This window comes from Hakea prostrata, chromosome 1 (genome assembly GCF_041222555.1).
Source record: "Hakea prostrata isolate BN-2017 chromosome 1, UWA_Hpros_2, whole genome shotgun sequence".
NCBI classification, from domain to species: Eukaryota; Viridiplantae; Streptophyta; class Magnoliopsida; order Proteales; family Proteaceae; genus Hakea; species Hakea prostrata.
The window spans coordinates 36,899,500-36,908,121 of NC_142600.1; the positions used below are offsets into that span (position 1 = coordinate 36,899,500).

An 8,622-nucleotide genomic window follows, 5' to 3' on the forward strand; every position below is an offset into this window, starting at 1 on the left:
ATTGGTACGGCCAATGGGGAAGAACTTTTTAAGGAACTCCTGTTGCATTTCTACCCAAGTGGAAATTTTAACATTGTCCAAAAATTGAAGCCAATGCTTAGCTTTATCTCTAAGGGAGAATGGGAAAAGAAGTAACCTTAAAGCATCAACTGAGAGGTTTTGAATTTTAACCGTGGATGACACCTCTAAAAACTCATCTAAGTGCATATAAGGCTCTTCATTGGCATGTCCATAAAAAGATGGTAGCATTTGAATCACACTGGATTTGATCTCATACTGAGCTGCCTCTATGTTAGGCAACTTAATACAAGAAACCGGAGTATATATCGTAGGAATGAAATGCTCACTCAAGGGCCTCATTGGATACTCATAGTTTGCCATGGTTCTTTGCCTTCTAAGGTTGGCCAAAGTCTCTTCTAACTCTAAGTCAAGTGGAGTCAACTCAGGGTTTAGGACCGACAACCATGCATATACACAGAAGAATAAAAAAAAAGAATAAGCTAAATAAGGAAAATTAAAAGAAAATAACTATAGCAAAAGGGAGAGTTTAGGACGTACCTGAAGCGCAATCCACGTGATCTTTCGAACAAAAGTTACACATGTGGGATCTGAGGGATGGGGATTTTTAAAAATTAACCTAAACAACCCAATCTAATGCAAATATTACAATTGAAAATTCCTAAATACAATTATATCTAAGAAAGAAAAGACAAGAACCTAAACTAATTATCGAATTTCTACTCTTGCAGTTACCTACAAAACAAAAGAAAAAGAGATTAGTTAAATAAGCAAAGAAAAATTAAAAATTAAAAACACTAAAATTACTCTAAAAATTATGCCTAACTGACAAAAGTCAATCCTAGCAACCATGCTTTGGTTCCCTGGCAACGACGCCAAAATTTGATCGTGTCGCTAACCAATCAAAAATAAAATCCTATACTAATCTAGCAAGCAGAAAGTACGGAGTCGAACTATGGGGAACTAAAAGGCTAAGTTACTAAGATTGAATTCAACAAAACTAATTTAAACTAAATCTATTAATTAATGCAAAAACGTTAACTATAAGTATGTGAAAATCTTTGGGATTTCAAATCCCCAATGCTTTTCCCTAACCGATATAATTCTACACTTCAAAGTAAATTAGGGATGGTCTTCCTAGGTATGCCCTATCTTCGCAAGACTATCGTCCTTCGCGGAAGCTTGGCATGCTTAGTTCGCTGAGTTATAGAACATCTTTGGCCAAACTCAAACACAATCAACTAGAAGATATAGAACAATCAACTTAATGAAATAAGCATGGTTCATCTACATCCCAAAGCAAAGGAACTAGGTACTCATTATTACAAAGTTCATAAGAAAAATAAAGATGAAACATAGGGAGAGAGAGAGAGAGAGAGAGAGAGAGAGAGAGAGAGAGAGAGAGAGAGAGAGAGAGAGATGTGGTCTTCTTCTTCAGCAATGAGAGAGATGAGAGCCGCATTCGCCGTCTTCTTTTCTGTGGTTGGCTTCTCTTTTATGTCTCACGCACACAATGAATCCCCTCTCTTTACCCATCGATTTGACCTTTATTCTTTCGGATTTTGGAAAAACTCAAAACTGGAAAGTTGTAGATATTTTCAATATCATTCCATAGAATCTTGAATCACCGAAATTAAAGCTCATATGAGAGAGATATGCCCAAAATACTGAAGGTAGGTCTGTTTACCCGATTTTCAGATTTATTACCAATTTTGTTCCTTAGACCTCCACCTGTTTCCAATTTGGCTAAGATCTCACTTTTCATGATTTCTTGGGCAGCAAGATTGACTGCCATGATTTAAAATCTACCAATATCTAATATATTTTTCAACTTTACTCCATATTATCTCTAATATCCAAAATCACCTTATTCCTGAAAAGTACACAAAAATACTCAATTAGCTCTCTTTAATTAAATAAGTATGGGGAATTAAATCAAATAAATAAAAGGCAAATGCACGCTTATCAGTAACTCCCTAAGCTTCTTCCCCATCGTTGCCCGAAGAGTCCTGCACAGGAGAGCCTTTCTCAGGGTCCTGAGAATTGCCTTCCTCAGGATTGTCATTATCAGGATCCTCTTCAACGGCAGACTGTGACTTTTCCTCTTGGAGGGGCGGTTCATCAGCAAGATATTCCTCAGATTTTGGGTCGGCTGGAAAAGGATCATCCTCTTCCCGAGCCCAGTCAGGGAGATCCATTTTTAACTTCCCGAACACCTCTCTGTGACACACCTCACGAAAGGGAGTTGTATCGAAGGAAGGGATAGATTCAAGAATCTTTTCCCAAACGTCATTCTACCTCAAGCGGTAAGCTTGGATGTTGAAGGCACCTAGCAGTTTGGAGAAAGGTACGCTATTCAGGTACTTCCGAACACAATCCTTTCGAAGCTCCGGCTTGATATGCTTGGGTTTGCTAGGAACTACCATCTTCAGAATATTTTCATTCTCCGCGCACTTAAACTCAAGTCTGTCACCGAACAATGTGGCAGCTGCTTTCTGCTTCTTAGCCTAGTCCTCAGCAGCAAAAGCGCGAGCCTTTGAAGAGTCGAGGGCCTTTTTTAAGGAGTTCGTCTCCTCGTCATGCTTTATCTGCAGCTCTTTGGCAGCTGCTGTCAGCCGGTCTATCTCATAATTGGCCTTGGCCAAATTCTCTTCACAGTCTGCATAGAAGGAGCCATTGCGACCAACCCGGCTCAATGCTTCCATGTGCTGATAAAAACTCAACACAACATTCCTGGGGAAGAGGAGATTATCAGAAGAAGTCATAAGAGAGATTATGAAAAAATCAATGAAAAATCAGGAAGGCCGATACCTTGTGGACTGACTAACAAGGGCATCATCGTTCAGGGCTTCAAAATCCTGACTATCAGAGGGCGGAAGATTGAGGGAGCTCCATTCTGCAGCTTTCTCAGGGTCTTGTGTCACCTTATCAGTCTGCTTTAATGTCCATTGAGGTATGAAGACCTTCTCACAATCCTCGGTATTTTTGGATTTTTTGTGGGAGGAAGCATCAACTGTATCGTGCTTCCTTTTGGTTCGAACGGAGGAGGAGATAGTTGACCTCTCCACCATTGGCTTTTTCCCTTTTCCCGAAGAGTCAGCAACGGGCCTGATGTTCCTAATACCCTTGTAAGAAGGGTCGGGAGAGGGAACAGAAGCCTCTTGATCAGCAGTTAGGGCTCGGGGCGACCGTTGCTCAGCTGTCACAACGGCCCTAGCAGCCTTCGCCCGAAGATTCTCAGGGTTCATTCTTGGAGGCACTACAAAGAAGAACAAGAATCAGAATTACGAAAAGACATATCACTCTTGTAAATTTGAAGGATGATGGTTAAGAAGCTCACAATGAGCCAAGCCCCAACACTGAAGGATGGAGTTGTACTCCACCTCAAGACCATGTATCTCCTGATACCATGGAATGGATTTGATCGTCTTGACAGCCGTCTCGTCTTCTTTGGATAAAGGAAGGACCCGGTTACTTTTAGAGTATGAAGTATACTGTTTCTAGACGATCGGGAAGTTGAGATCTGACTGAGGCGCACGACAGAAAAAGTATCGTTCGCGCCATCCTTTGTGATTGGAAGGGCAAGTTCCTTTGGCAAGAATGTTGCCCCTCCAGTCAAGCTCAGTCTTATTACGCTTGGAGAGTACAACCCAGCCGGGAGGATGGGAGATAGAAAGTAAATGAAAGTGCGCAAAAAGAGCAAGAGATGGCGTAATGCCAAGTTCAAAACACAAACCCAAGAAGCCGACGATGAGACGCCAGCTATTGGGAAGGAGCATTCTAGGGCAAATGTCCCAGTGATTCAGAATGGCTGAGAACAAAGGATTGAAAGGAAAGCGAACCCCGCTTTCTAGTGCATTTATGTATAGGGAAAATTCGCCGGGAAGGGTCGAATCAACCCTCTCATCAGAATTGGGAGCCCTAAGATGATAAGAAGAAGGAAAATCAAAACCCTGGATGGCCGAAAGAAGGGTTTCTTCCTTGTAGAGGAGGGAACAGAACCAGGTCCGCCATTAGACCTGGAAGTTTGTTTTGACTGCCTAGAAGACTCGGCAGTCACCCTGGGAGTCTTAGAAGATCCAGACTCAGGAAAGGCAGAAGGAGTTTCGGCCTTTCTTTCTAAAATTTTATGGGAAACTTCAGCAAATTCACGCCAGAGGGCAGTTAGGGTTTTATTATCACTATCCGACTGCTCGGAAGGAAGGGAAGCAAAAGCTTCGTTACCACTACTATTACTGACACTGGGCACCAGAGAAGAAGAAACCCTATTATCCTCCGTTACTAGTTTCAAGTAAGGTACAAAAAAACTGGAGACAGGAAGTTCAACTTTGCAAAAGGATTAGTAAACTTATTGATTCAGTGAAGCAAAGGCTTGAGAGCGAGAAGGCGCGAAGCAGACGATGAAGTTTCAAATCCAGACAAGAAGAATGAAACCTACGAAGACAATGAACCGCTTGTAAGCACCCGCACGAGTGTTCGAGGACCTGAATGATCGAGATTGATTCAGCATCAACGGTCGAGATTTGAAGACATTTTGAAAGTTTGAACTCACGAATCCGAAATAGGCGTTTGGAAACCGTTGCTTGGGTTACGTGAGCCATGATAGATCGCCTGCAAAGAGACGCGTGGCATTGCCCTCACAACGCTTGAGGAAAAGTGACCACCGCATTAAATGTGATATGACATTTAGTGGGATATGCAGAGACTATTGCCTGATGAAGAACCCAGTTAAAAACCAAGCCCTCGGGATCGACTGAACGCTTGGTCTGGGGGGCTTGTGATATGGAGGAAATATGATCGAACCTGGTTCGTACTCGGTTTGACCCTTGACCCCGGTCGAGACGGAGGGAATCGACTGGCTTCCGAGCGAGCTGGGTCCAGAAGATAGCTTGCTGAGGAAGAAAACTAAATCGGCAATAGGCACGCCCTAATCCGACTTATGGATTAGGTTAATTACCCTAATGATGGCAGACACAACTTGGCGGCTGTCATTTATCATTATTGAAGGGATAATCATTGAACAACCGTGAAGTTATCTCAGGAGTCCTCTACTAGTTCAAACTAGTAGAAGTCTATCGCTCAACGGATCTAACTGTTAGGATCCAACGACTATCCGAAGAAGGCTCAAATGCATCCAACGAAGAAGATTCGAAGGTACACTCTATATAAACCTTACTTACCTACGAGGTGAGGAGGACTCAGATCCAGATACACACTGGTAGACGTAAACTATCAGAGTTTTACGATCTAGATCACTTTCCCAATTTTTCATGTCTTAGCTCTGTGCATCTAACAGAGCCGTTTGTGATTAAGTTCATCAACTCACTTAGCCTTCGGAGGTGGACTCCCAACCCCAGCGGTCGGGCCACATTTGACTCTTTCGTTTTGCAGGTCATCACAAGGAGATCTAGGGGCTAAACAGATTTGAGACGCATCACATTCAAATTTTAAATTACATAAGGGCTTGTTTGGTTACATGAATCTAGATTTGAAATCTCTAGATTCACAAATGGAAGATTTATACATGTTTGGTTGTGTGAATCCCTGGATTCATGAAATCTAGAGATTCACATTCTTATACTAAAAACATGAATCTGTAAATTTATGGGTATGAGGTGAAATCTAGAGATTTCATTCTTACTATAAAAGCGTTAAACATTTGAACCATGACTCCATAAATGATTTTTTAGAATGAATCTATAGATTTCATTCCAACGACTCAGGTAACCAAACAGTTAATTTTATGAACCATGACTCATAAATTTGAAATCTCTAGATTTTTAAAATCTTCAGATTCAAATAACCAAATAGGCACAATAAATTTAAGTGGATCTATTAAGTATGAGTAACTAATAATATAAAATGAGATTTTAATCGAAAGAGATTTCAATTCTTAAGCTTATGGACGTTGGTCTTTCTCGAGTGAGCAACCCCTTGGTTGGGAGTTGGGACACAGGTATTAAATGGTGTGTTTTTTTTTTTTTTTTTTTTGTTAAGACTGCAAAAGCCTATGTCACTTTCACCAAAAGACCATTGGTATATCCGTCTGTATGAAAAGACTTGACAACTGGTAAGAGCAGCCGCTTGACTCAGTTCTGTTGGAATCACTCAATCATCTGGCTTTTTACAAAATTTTGTCTGCCGCGTAACGCTGGATGGCAATACACGGTCAGGCCAAAGACATGGACCAGAAAGATGGTCCAGATTTTATACACACTTCTCCATGTGGGGAACCTAATCCAACTTTGTGGGGACCTGATCGATCCTACTACAGCGACTCGTAAGCATTAAATACATTTTAATAGGAAAACAACAGAAAGCATTAACTGCAATTTTTAACATCTCAATGCAGGTATCATCTAAGTCGGTCGATTTGCATGTAATGCTGAGTATAAATAACTCTCTCAAACCCCCCCCCCCCCAAAAAAAAAAAAAAAAAAAAAAAAAAAAAAAGGAAAAAAAGAAGGAAAAAAAAAAAGTATAAATAACCCTCCACACCCTCAACCCACCACAAGAGAGAAGAAGAAACTTCTCTGAAATACCACTTTGGCTGTGCGGTTCAAATGGGTAGCCTTAGGACGCCTTCCCTGGAAACTCCAGAGGGCAAATTCAAGCCACTTGAGGTCGAAGCATTCCGAAAACAAGCTCATCAGACCGTAGATTTCATAGCTGACTACTTCAATAATATCGAGAGCTACGATGTTCTCAGCCAGGTGCAACCGGGTTATCTCCGTGATCGTCTTCCTGATGCTCCACCTTACAACCCTGAGCCGTTTGAAGCTCTTCTCACAGATGTACAAAGGCACATATTCCCTAGCATGACACATTGGCAAAGCCCCAACTTCTTTGCTTACTTCCCTGTAACGGTGAGCACAGCTTCCCTTATTGGAGAGATGCTGTGCGCTGCGTTTAACTCGGTTGGTTTCAACTGGCTAGCTTCACCCGCCGCAACGGAGCTCGAGATGGTCGTTATAGACTGGTTTGCTAAGATGCTTAAGCTGCCCAAATCTTTCATGTTTTCTGGAACTGGTGGTGGTGTCATAGAAGGCACGACCACTGAAGCAATACTCTGCACTCTCGTCGCTGCCAGAACACAGGTGCTCGAGCGCATTGGACAGGAAAACATAGGCAAGCTCGTTGTCTACGGCTCCGACCAAACTCACCCTGTGTTCGCAAAGGTATCCAAGATCGCTGGAATCTCCCCTAGCAACATGCGAGCAATTCCCACGACGATTGAAACCTATTTCTCCCTGGATCCTGTTCTGCTACGTAAAGCAATGCAAGCTGACGTGGCAGCTGGTTTGGTTCCTCTGTACCTCTGTGCCACAATAGGTTCCACCTCGTCAACTGCCGTGGATCCGTTAGGACCTTTGTCTGACGCGGCAAAAGAGTTCGATGTGTGGGTACACGTGGATGCAGCTTTTGCTGGCAGCGCATGCATCTGTCCTGAGTTTCGACACTATCTCGATGGCATCGAAAGAGCTGACTCGTTGAGCGTGGCTGCACATAAATGGCTGCTCACTAACATGGACTGCTGTTGCTTGTGGGTTAAATCGCCGAGTTCACTTATGAAAGCCCTAAGAACTAAACCGGAGTACATGAAGAACACAGCCAGCAAGTCGAAGTCGGTAGTGGATTATATGGATTGGCAGCTGGCAACCGGCAAGAGGTTTCGTGCTATCCGGCTGTGGATGGTGTTACGTTGCCACGGCGTAGCAAACCTGCAAGCCCACATCAGAGCAGGGGTTCAAATGGCGAAAATATTCGAAGGGTTCGTGGAGGCTGATCCACGGTTTGAGATCATCGTTCCAAGACTATTTTCATTGGTGTGTTTCAGACTTAAACCCGTTCCTGGAACCGGAGAAAGCGAAGACAAGACCGAGTTGTTGAACAGAAAGCTCCTAGAGCGGATCAACTCAACTGGTAGAGTTTACATGGTTCATTCGATCGTTGGTGGAATCTACATGCTAAGGTTTTGTGCGGGGAACTCGCTGACAGAGGAGCACCATGTATGTGCAGCGTGGGAGCTCATTCAGCAAGAAGCTGATGCAGTGCTAGGGCAGGAATTAGGGTTGACAAAGCATAAGGTAGACTCAAAGTGAAGTTCATGCATGTGGTCGTATCGTGTAGTCCAGGGGTCTTTGTTTGGTTCGGTCTGTCTCCGTTTGACTCGGTTTTCGTCGGCGAATAAGGGAGTCCAAACCAAACCTGTGTTAGTAGCTTGGTTTTAGATTGGTTTAATTAGGTCTTGGTGTGGTCAGATTCCAGCGTATTTATGTTCTCTAAGTATTGAATGAATATCAGTTTAGATAGTTTTATTTTTGTGCCTTGATATGAATACTTACAATCTTAGCCTAAGTACAGCAAGGAAGCAACCCTCTAAGAATAGTGAAATTGATCTGGAACCATATGGTGATTGGAATAAAGAAAGAAGTATCTAATATTGAAGTCAATGGTTACATTTTTTTGACAAATTAAATCATTAATTTTATCACTGTAAATACTTGGTACTCAGATTAACGTATACATATTTGGGCATAAAATAATGGAAAATTTTAAAGACATCTCAAAATAAATATCCAAAAGCACAAGCACCTTTTTGTC

The 8,622-nt window shown here is 42.3% G+C and overlaps 1 pseudogene; it reads left to right on the plus strand.

Annotated features, from left to right (window-relative positions):
• The first annotated feature begins 6,581 nt into the window (after positions 1-6,581).
• Positions 6,582-8,120, plus strand: LOC149028891 (tryptophan decarboxylase TDC1 pseudogene; annotated as a pseudogene).
• Positions 8,121-8,622: the final 502 nt, after the last annotated feature.